Source organism: Myotis brandtii, unplaced genomic scaffold (genome assembly GCF_000412655.1).
Source record: "Myotis brandtii unplaced genomic scaffold, ASM41265v1 scaffold963, whole genome shotgun sequence".
NCBI classification, from domain to species: Eukaryota; Metazoa; Chordata; class Mammalia; order Chiroptera; family Vespertilionidae; genus Myotis; species Myotis brandtii.
Genome location: NW_005371986.1, coordinates 440,795 through 450,040, shown reverse-complemented (window position 1 = coordinate 450,040; position 9,246 = coordinate 440,795). Strand labels below are relative to the sequence as shown.

General features: G+C 43.4%; 1 pseudogene; it reads right to left on the bottom strand.

Moving 5' to 3' along the window:
- Nucleotides 1-6,773: 6,773 nt before the first annotated feature.
- On the bottom strand, nt 6,774-7,598 carry LOC102259697 (annotated as a pseudogene).
- Nucleotides 7,599-9,246: the final 1,648 nt, after the last annotated feature.

The window sequence follows — 9,246 nt, the reverse complement described above, 5'->3', positions numbered from 1 at the left end:
TTGGTATCACTGGGAGGAATTGACCTCCAGGCCAATTGGCTTTGGTGACCAGCTGTGTCTACACTGGAAAATCTGTTGCACAGGAGACACCCTATGGGGCAGGACTTGCTTCAGTGGGGCTTTGGTGCTCACTGAATCTGCCCCGTGAGTGTGTCTTTTATGGATGTGAAGAGTTGTAATCCATTATCATCTCCAAGGAGGTGCACGGTCAGCCACTATCTGGGGCCACCCAGCAGGAGCTACAGAGACATCTGCAGATTCCTCCTCTTTGTATGGAGTTTGGAAGTGCCCAGGCGAGGCCCAGCTATGACGCAAGGCTGCTGCTTCTACCAGGTATTGGGCCTTCTTTTGGAATCTCTGGGGCTCTCTGATCCAGCTGCAGTTTGTTTTAGGCGAAAGGACAGGCAATTCATATGCAAAAGCCGATGCGCACAGTTTGGGTGGGGTTATAAATTGGGTGGGGCGCGGTCTCTGGGAATCACCAGGGCGGAGCAAACAGCAATGGCTTCCCTGAACTGAAGAAGTCCCTGGTTCTCTGCCCGCGCACTCATGCAGGAACAATGATTGCTTCGAGCACCTCTAAGAGTAAGCCGCCCTCATGTTCCTGTCCCAATGCCAGACAGTCCAGTTTCTCCCTGTATGTGTCTGGGTCCCCCAGAGTCTCACCTGTCACTGTAATTCAGGGCAAGTGGGAGCTTGTATCTCCCTCCCGGTTTAAAGAACAGCACATCCAGGTGCCAGCACTTTCTGCGCCTCCATACCTCTTACCTGTCTCAATGCGCTTTCTTCACCTCTCTAGTTGTAGAATTTCCACTCAGCCAGCTTTCCTGTGGTTCTGAGTGGTAGTTGTTCTGCCATTTAGTTGTAATTTTGGTGTGGTTGTGAGAGGCAGCAAGTATATGTGATTACCTATGCCACCATCTTGCTTAATCACCATTGTATTCTTTTAAAAACATGTTTTAAAAATTGATTTGAGAGAGAGAGAGGAAGGGCGAGGGAGAGAGTAACATCGATTGATTGCCTCCTACACTCTACCTTTTGGGGATGGAGCCCACAACCTGGGTATGTGCTCTGACTGGGAATTGAACTGGTGAGCAGTCAGTTCATGGAATGATGCTCAACCAACTGAACCACACTGGCCAGGGCTGCCATTGTATTCTTTTAACTCTTTCCCTCTCCTCTTTCTCCTATTCCTCCTCCTTCTCCTCCTCCTAACAGGCCCTTTAACATTTTTTATAATGCTGGTTTGGTCATAAGAAACTCTTATAGCCTTTTCTTGTCTGGAAAGATCTTTATTTCTCCTTCAATTTCAAATGATAGCCTTGCTGGGTAAAATATTCTTGGTTGGAGATCCTCGTTTTTCATCACTTTGAATATTTCTTGCCAGTCCCTTCTGGCCGGAAATGTTTCTATTGAGAAATCAGCTGATAGCCTTATGGGAGCTCCCTTGCAGCTAACTGACTATCTTGCTTTTGCTGCCCTATGATTCTTTCTTTGTCTTTAACCTTTGGCATTTTAATTGTGTGTCTTGGTGTGGGCCTCTTTGGGTTCATCTTGTTCAGGACTTTTTGTACTTCCTGGACTTGTGTGTCCTTTTCCTTCAAACGGTTAAGAAAGTTTTAGTCATTATTTCTTCAAAAAGGGTCTCGATCCCTTACTTTCTCTCTTGTCCTTCTAGTACTCTTATGATGTTAATGTTATTATGCTTCATGTTGTCCCAAAGTCCCCTTAAACTATCCTCCTGCTTTTTAATTCTTTTTTTTTTCTTTTTTCTGCTCTGATTGTGTGTGTCTTTTTTTCCTAACTTGTCTTCCAAATCGCTGATTCGATCCTCTGCTTCATCCAAACTACTTTTTAATTCTTCCAGTGTATTCTCAATGTCAGATATATTTTTAACTTCTGACTGGTTCTTTTTCATGGTTTCTATGTCTTTTTTCATGCTGTTGTAGTTCTCACTGAGTTCCTTGAGCATCCTTATAAACATTACTTTGAACTCTATCTGATTGTGTGCCTCCATTTTATTTAGCTCTTTTTTTTCCTGTTCTTTCATTTTGCTCTTGTTTATTGGTCTCCCCATTTTGTCTGTCTCTTTGTTTTCTTCCAATGTATTAGATAGATCTCAGTCTTCATGGAGTGTCCTTATGTAGTAGGTGTCCTATGGGACCCAGGGGTCTGATCTCCTTGATCATATGAGCTGTTTTCTCTAGGAATGTCCTTTTTGTGGGTTATGTGGGCCCTCCTGTTGTAATTGAGTCTTGATTGCATGGGATTGACCCACAGGCTGGCTGACTGTGACGCTCAACCCAGACCTTGGCATGCAAGCTGTTGTGCAAAGTGCTGACCAAAAAATTATTTTTAAAAAAGTTAATTAAAAAATGAAAAAGAGGATAAGAAAAGATAAAAGGGAAAAAATAAGGAAAAAGAGTAAAAAGATAAGAAAAGAAAAATAGAAAAGAAAAAATGTTTAAGAAAAAAGAGAAGATAAAAGAAAAATATTTAAAAAGAAAAGAAGTCCCATTCGCCTCAGCAGAGTTTAGTGTCTGTTGTGATCTCCCTCTGGATAGGCTCTTTGTGAAGTTTGGGATCCTGCTCTGATGTTGTCTGAAGCTTGCCACTTGGTGTGTTGTTTTGGGGCCTCTTGGGAGGGACTCTGGAGCAGGCCAGTATCAGACGTCTGGGCCTGGCCCTTGGCAACCTGTTTGAATATACAAGTGATCCACAGCTTTTAGTTGCTTCTGTAGAGCATGGCTGCACATGGGAAGAACCAAGCTACTTTTCAGGACATCTTTTATTAGAACTAGGTCCCAGGGCAGGTCAGCAAATGTGCCAAGGCACCCCAGGATCCACCTCTGCCTCTGCCTGCCTCCATTTGCCAGCTGCCTGTTAAGCTCAGTCACTGAAAGAGCCTCTGGCAGAATCCGAAGGATGGGGCTAGTGGATCTCTCATCAGGGGGAGGTGCTGTGCAGACTTAAGGAAACGTGGTGGGTATAACACCCCGTAACACCCTGTTCCAGAGCCACACGTCTGAATCTTTCCTGGATTTTGGCCTGACCTCTTTAGGATAGAGCAGCTAGTGATCAGATGGGTGGGCCTCCTGAGCCCAGAGATTGGTCTGCCGGAAAGCCGGATGGATGTTTCTATCAGATCTCCTGAGGGGTAAGCGCCAATCAGGCTCACGGGAAAGTGGTGTGAGCTGCCCTGCTTCAAAGCCAGTCACTGACACCCCCTGAGTCAGCCCCGACTTCTTTGTCTGGGCCTATGCCCTTGATTCCTCAGCAGGGCGTAACATTGCAGAGTGCTGCAAGAGGCATTCCTGATGGTGTGGTAATTGCTCTCCCCCAGGCTGATGCCACTCAGAGGGTATTGCTCCACCCAAGAAAGATGGCCACTGCGGTATCCGAGAATGATTCAGTACAGGGATCCTGGTGGCTGTCCCCCCATACTTCTCCCCAAGCCACAAATCCCAGATTCTGTTCAGATGACTCCAGTCCACACCACCCTCCCTCTGCCAGAGCCCAGGGTGTGTGGCTATGAATGAAATTTTGCTTGTTGGCCCTTTAACATATTGCCTGTATCTCCATCAGACTCTGCCTCTCCTTGGTGGGCAGAAACCTTGCTGCTTTTCACAGCCAGAAGCTATGTGGGCCTCTTCCCAGCTCTGATGCTCTGGGCTGGGAAGCCTGGCCTGGGGTTTAGCCCCACATCTCTTCAGAGTAACCTACCATGGCTGAGGTATCCCTCTGGCACCTCAGCCACCACCCGTGGGACCTGTGTCAACCCCTTTCAAATCTCCGCCCTTCCTACTAGTCTTGATGTGGCTTCTGCAAATCCTTGGTTGTAAGACTCCTCTTCAGCTAGTCCTCAGTTGGTTATTCAGGGTGATTGTTCCCCAATTGATAGTATTTCCAATTGGGTCCTGGGAGGAGGTGAGTGCAAGATCCACCTACTCTGCCATGACCTGAACATTCTCTCTCTCTCTTTAAAATATTTTTTATTTTAGAGAGAGAGAGAAAGGGGGAGGCAGAGAAAGAGAGAAACATTGATATGAGAGCGCAGCATCACTTAGCTGCCTCCTGCATGTCCCCCACCTGGAATCGAGCCTGCAACCCAGGCATGTGTTGTGACCAGGAATTGAGCAGGCAACCTTTCAGTGCATGGGACAATGCCCAACCAACTGAACCACAGGCCAGAGCTCTTCTTTTTAAATTCTTATAATACTAGTAGTTAATCACAGTTGCAGTTATTAGTTTTTCTTCTTTTCCAGCATAAGCATCTAAAGGCTATAAATTTCCTTTAAGTGTAAGAGTTAGCTGCATGTCACAGTTTGATACGTAATCAAATTTTCTAATTACTCTTTATTTTTTTTACACATGAATTATTTAGAAGTGTATTTTTAAACTTACAAATGATACTATTTGTTTATGATTTTTAATTTTTATTGACCTTCACTTTTGTATTGTGGTCAGAGAGTAAAACCTCTGATAAAGTTACTTTAAAATTTGTTGAGACATAATGTGTGTACTAAAATGTCATTATTTCTTATAAATGTAATGGGTTTTTGAAAAGAATGTAATTTTTCTAATTGTCATATATAGCATATATTTATTTAATAACATTTGATAATTATGTTGTTCAAATCTATATCTAAATTTTTGGTCTATTTGATGCATCAGTTACTGTCTTTATGCCAGTACCACACTGTTTTGTTTATTGTAGCTTTGTAATATATTTGGAAATCAGGAAGTGTGATGTGTCTAGTTTTGTTATTTTTTTAAAATATATTTTATTGATTTTTTACAGAGAGGAAGGGAGAGAGATAGAGAGTTAGAAACATCAATGAGAGAGAAACATCGATCAGCTGCCTCCTGCACACCTCCTACTGGGAATGTGCCCGCAACCAAGGTACATGCCCTTGACCGGAATCGAACCTGGGACCTTTCAGTCCACAGGCGGACACTCTATCCACTGAGCCAAACCGGCTATGGCTAGTTTTGTTCTTCTCAAGATTGGTTTGGCTATTCTGTATCCTCTGTGTTTCCATATAAATTTAGGATTTTTTCCCTATTTATGAAAAAGAATGAGAATGTAATTTTGATAGGGATTACTTTGAATCTGTAGATCACTTTGGATAATATGGAAATTTTAACAATTTTATTCCAACCCATGAGCATAAGCTGTCTTTCCATTAATTTGTGTCTTCTTTAATGTCATTCATCTGTGTTTTGATGTTTTCATTACATACGTTTATTCCTAAGCATTTTATTCTTTTTAAAAAACTGATTTGAGAGAGATTTGTTGTTCCACTTATTTATGCATTCATTGGTTGAATCATTTTTTAAATTTAAATTTTATATTCTTGACACTATAGCAGATCTCCCCAATTTTCCCCCCTTTGTCCACCTTCACTCAGCCCCTGACCCCACTTCCACTTGGTCCTCACCACACTCTTGTCTGTGTCCATGGCTGTGTTCTTTAATAGTTTCTTTTTAAAAAATACTTTTAATTGATTTCAGAGAGGGAGAGATAGAAATATTGATGAGAGAGAAGTATTGATCTGCTGCCTCCTGCATGGCCCCCTACTGGGGATGGATCCCCAAACCCTGGGCATGTGCCCTGACCAGGATAGATGCTCAACCACTGAGTTACACTGGCTAGGCTGCTTTTATTTTTTAAAGATAAATTTGCTGGATACAGAATTCTTAGTTAACACTTTCTTTCTTTCTTTGAGCACTTTGAATATATTATTCCTCTGGCTTCTGGCCTCTGCTGAAGTCAGGTTTGAATATTATTGGGGTTCCCTTGTAAATGATGAGTCATTTTTTTCTTACTCTTGTCAAGATTTTCTCCTTGTCTTTGGCTTTCAGTATTCCTCATATGATACTTCTGTTTGTAGACCTTTTTACCTTTATCCTTCTTTGAGTTTGTTGTGCTTCCTGGATATGTAATTATTGTTTTTCAGTACATTAGAGAAGTTGTCAGCCATGATTTTTTCAAATATGCTGCACTTAATAGTGACCCACATTTCTCTGAAGCCCCATTCATTTTCTTTAAAATTCTTTTTTCTCTCTGTTCTTCAGGTTGCATAATCACTATTGATCTTTCTTCTAATTATCATCTTCTGCTAATTCAAATCTACTGTTGAGCCCCTTTAGTGAGTTTTTCATTTCAGTTATTATACTTTTCAATTCTAGAATTTCCATTTGATTCTTTCCTTATCATTCCTATCTATTGACATTCTTTATTTGCTGTGACATTTTCACCATACCTTTTCTACTCTTTAATCATTGGTTTCCTTTTGTTCTTTGAACATATTTGTAATAGCTACTTTGAAGACTTCGTTAAATTTGACATCTGGTTGCTCTCACAGGCAGTTTCTGGTTCGTTTTTCTCCCCCAGTGGATGGGTCATTCTTTCCTGTTTCCTTGCATGACTAATATTTTTTTTAGTTGAAAACTGGACATTTTAGATAATATATTGTAGCAGCTCTGGGGACTGGTGCCTCCCCTCTGGTGCTTGTTGTTATTTGCTAGTTTTTTTGATGTTGTTGTTTTGGTTTCTTTAGCAACTGGCTGGAGTCTTTTTCTTTCCTGTACTGGTAAGCTTCTGATATTGCTCCCCAGGGAGCATATTCTTATGTCCATTGTCATCCTGGGTTAACAGTATATTTTGTGCATGTTTTAATTTTTAGAAATTCTATTTTCCTTCAACCTTATTTCTATTTTGCTTAAAAGCTTGTGGAACTTTTAAAACTACTCAGTTTATTCCTACCCATTCAGTGGCCTGCGCAGTGGGGGACTGCAGACCAGTCTTCAGGGGCAGACTGAGCTCTCCAGGCGTCAGTAGGGAACTGCCGAATAGACACAGAGGGCACCGGCATGCCTTCACACCAGTCTGCAACCTCAGGTTGAGCAGCAGTGAACTTGGGAGCTAGAACATCCATTCACCCTGAAGTTCTTCCTTGGAGCACAGCCGTGGTCTGCTCTTTGTTTTCAGTCTCTTCAGGAGCTCTATCAAAGTAGACATCAGATATGACCTCCCATGGTGTTCACTGGAGATGGTGCCACACTGGCGCACACCTTCCTGGGCCAGAATCCACTGCATCCGAGTGAGCCCCCTTGTTATTGCAAGGGATGGCAATGTCCACACAGGCAGAGGAGAGTCTGTGTTACACAGAGCATTGGTCGGCAGGTTTACTGCCCCCGTGAGAAGCTGATGGGCAGCCCTGGAATCAGTAAGCACAGAAGTCTCAGCTCCCAGATGGCTGCCTGGATCTGGCTAGTGAAGGTTCCAGGAGTGAGGCGTCCAACAATAGCTGTGGCTCCGGTGGCAGCAGCAAACTTCAGCACAGCTCGTGGCCAGTATGCCTGGACCATATGACTGACATCAGCTGGGTTTTCAGTGGCCACAACGGCACGAGCTGCCAGAAGCTTCTCCCAGGTTCTCTTCAGATTTATGATGTAGATGCCATTACTTTTCCTTTTGTGGTTGAATTGTTCCATTTGGAAGTCAAGGTTGGTGCCACCAAGCGGGTTCCTGCTGCAAGGAATTTGAAGACATCCTCCTCTTTCATGTGCAGGACATTTAGGTCTCTGGACATTGTGAAAGTTCCCCTTTAAGTTACATGGGAGCCAAGAACAAGGCTATTTGGGCCCCTCCCTGGGTAGCTGGGGTGGGGGTGGGGTGGAGGACAGTGGTTTTTACAGGGTTCTCTTTGGCTGTTTCATTTCCTGACCATAGCCAGCTGTTAAGGTTTACTAATTGCTATGTGATTGTTTTATTTTAAACTAGAGGTCTGGTGCATGAAATTCGTGCACTGGGGATGGGTGGGGGATCCCTTAGCCCAGCCTGTGCTCTCTCGTAGTCCGGGACCCCTCCCTCCTTACCACCCACCTGCTTGCTGCTTCCTACCGCTCGGCTTGCTGCTCCTTAGTGCTGCCCCGAAGGCTCCCGCCACTGCTGCTGCACTCGCCAGCTATGAGCCCCACTTCTAGCTGAGTGGCACTCCCCCTGTGGAAACACACTGACCACCAGGGGGCAGCTCCTGCGTTGAGCATCTGCCACTTGGTGGTCAGTTCATAGCCACCAGTCATTCCACCATTTGGTCAATTTGCATATGAGGGTTTTATTATATAGGATAGGATATTGAATGTGAACTGTAAATGAAAAATAAAATTTAAAAAAGAACCAAATAAAATTTTAGATCTGAAAATTTTTTAAGATATATATATATATTTAATTCTCACCTGAGGATGTTTTTAAAATTGATTTTTAGAGAGAGGAACATCCATGTGACAGAGAAATACCAGAAATACCAGCACCTGCTGACCCACTGGGATCTAACCTAAACCTAAGTATGTGCCCTAACCTAGAATCCAACAGGAAATCCTTTGGTGTACAGGTTGAGACTCTGACCAATTGAGCCACCTGGCCAGGGCAGATCTGAAAAAATTTTTTAAGTGTACCTCCAGGTCCTGGTCAGTGTGGATCAGTAGTTAGAGTGTCCTCCCATGCACCAAAGGGTAATGGGTTCGATTCCAGGTGAGGGCACATACACAGGTTGTGGGTTCCATCCCTGTCAGAATGCTTGGGGAACTTTCTCCCTTCCTCTCTCTCTAGAATCAATGAAAAGAACATATCCTTAGGGGAGAACTTAAAAAGAAAAAATAAATGCTGATTTGGTTGAGTAGATAGTGCTTCTGCAGGCGAACTGAAGGGTACTGGGTTGGATTCCAATCAAGGGCACGTACCTGGGTTGCAGGCTCAACCCGGGCCCTGGTCGGGGATTCAGCAAGAGGCAACCAAATGATGTCTCTCACATTAGTTTCTTTCTTTCTCTCTCCCTTCCACTCTCTGTAAAAAATCTCTCTCTCTCTCTCTCTCTCTTTCTCTCTTTTTTTCCCTTTCCCTTTCCCTTTCCCTTTCCTTCTCCCTCCCTCCCTTCCTCTCTCCGAGAAAAAAAAAAAAAATCAATGCAAAAATGTCCTCAGGTGAGGATTAACCAAAACAAACCAACGAACACCCATCCCCAGTGTGATTGTTGAAGGAGCATATGAAGTATTTGAATGAGCGGGAAGGGATGAGACTTCACTTTCTATCTTTTTTTAGCAACTCTGCAAGCCAGAGGTTTTATTTTAATTTTTATTGATTGATTATTTTAGAGAGAGGAAGGGAGCGAGAGAAACCCCAGTGTGTTGTTCCGCTTATTATGCTCTCTTTGGTTGCTTCTTGTCTGTGCCCTGACCAGG